Here is a 2,199-nt window from a genome sequence, read left to right on the forward strand (position 1 = left end):
CATCAATAGAATAGAAAAACTAAATAGGAGATGGAGAAGGAAAGGCTTAGACAGAGAAGGGCTGGACCTTGGAAGGCTCAGAGCTAAGGCTGAGAGCTGGACTTTCTCCTGAGCCGTAGGGAGCCAGGGACATGCGTTATAAAAAAGATGGCCCTGACACACCCACCAGAAGAGCTAAAATTAAAAAGAGTGACCATACCACATGTTGGTGTGGGAGTGAAACAACCAGACTTTAGTACACTGCTGGCAGGATTTAAATGGTACGACTGCTCTAGGAAAAGTTCTGGCAGGTCCCTATAAAATAATCATACCCCTACTCTATGACCCAGCAATTTCGCTCCAAGAAAAATGAAAACATTTATTCACAAAAAGATTTGTTTAAAAATGTTCAATAGAAATTGTATTCATAATAACCCCTGAATCGGAAATAGCTTGGGTGTCCATCAACAGTAGGAAGAATAAATAAATACATTGTGATTTAGTGGTCTACGGCCATACACTCCCAATCTCGTCTGATCTCGGAAGCTAAACAGGGTCGGGCCTGGTTAGTACTTGAATGGAAGACCACCTAGGAAGACCTAGGTAGTGCTGTAGGCTTAAAAAAAAAAAATTGTGATTTACCCATACAATAGAATACTGTGCATCCATAAAAAGAAAGGATCTACCAATAGCAGCAACAACACGGATGAATATCAAAAACATTATGCTGAGTGAAAAAAGCCAGGCACAATAGAGTATATACTGTATGTTCCATTTACATGAAGACCAAGAACAGACAAAACTAATCTATGGTGGTAAAAAAAAAAAAAATCAGAACTCACCGTCACGGAGGTTAGGGGGGCCATTGGCTAGAAAGGGGCATAAGAGAACTTTTTGGGGTGATGTTGAAATTATGTATCTTGATAGGGGTTTGGTTTACACTGGTATACGTATTTGTCATATCTCAGCAAATGGACACTTAAGATCTGTGCTTTCCATAATATATTTTGAACTGTTTTCCTTTGCAGCCTAGAGTCTGGACAGTCTCCAGGATCACTCTAATGGTTCCAGAGAGTTCTCTGGCTAAGGATTGGTGCCACATCTGCCAGGCCATGTTGACGATCTTATAAAAAGTGATATTTTCACTGTACTTCTGCTTCTTTCTGTTCTGCATGGCTCCTTGAGGGCTCTTTGGGGCAGAAGCAACAGGTACCCCTGAGTCTGGGCCTGTCTGTTCCGAATGGTCAGTTCCATGGTAATCCCTGGATCCCCCAGTCCCCAGTTGCCTCGGTGGTATCACCAACCTTTTTTGGAGACAGACTTTGGGGGCCTGGGCAGATGTGGCACCCACTGTCCCACAGGCACACCAGTTTGACCTTATTGGGTTTAAACTTTTGGCATCATGGAGGAGGCCACTGGCATTGGACGAACCCAGGTGCTGGAGGACCAGACAAAGGTACACCTTGGCTTCCTCCAAGCCCACAGACCAACTCCAAACAAATGTTGAACTCTAGGTAATGATATGCGTGCTTAAGTCCATAGTGAGAAGGGTACTGACATCTACAACTTAGTTTGAAATCAAATCAGTAAGATAGATGGGCAGAATTTAGGTGGTGGATAGACGGTGTTATCTGCAAAACTAACTTTGCTCCGTGTTTGAAAACTTTGCTAAGAAAGTATTAGGAGGAGATGGCTCTGGCTGCAGTGCAAAGAGGGAATTTGAGGGGGCCCTCTGAGGGGCCGCTGCAACCACCCAGTCAGTAAATGGCAAGGCCAGAAGTGAGGCCAGGCAGTGGGGGTGGAGATGGGGGAGGCTGGAGACTCCATTTGCGGAGAGACTCAGGAAGAAGTGAGGAGGAGGTGAGGAATGAGTGGGACCAGGCCAGGATTCAAGTCCTCTGTGCAAGGAGACCCTAGAATGGCCTCTCACAGGAGCAGCAGAGAAGCAGAGTGGGGTGGGGGTGGGGGGTAGGGAGGCATCCTGAATGTCTCTGTCCAATGCAAAGGAAGACATTAAAAAGAATTCCTGTGATGTCTCTACTTCGAATGGGTCTTCTGGTTTACCTACTAAATGCCTTTCTCCTCTCCTGGAGGACTGCGTGATTAAGTGAGTAAATGTTAGTACAGGAACCTAATTCCATGGGTGGGTGACTTTGAGGGAGGTGCCCAATGGGTCCCCCTCCTCCCCAGGAATCCTATTAAGCAAAGAGCAAGACATTT

This window comes from Pteropus medius, unplaced genomic scaffold (genome assembly GCF_902729225.1).
Source record: "Pteropus medius unplaced genomic scaffold, Ma_sr-lr_union100, whole genome shotgun sequence".
In the NCBI taxonomy this organism is placed as follows: Eukaryota; Metazoa; Chordata; class Mammalia; order Chiroptera; family Pteropodidae; genus Pteropus; species Pteropus medius.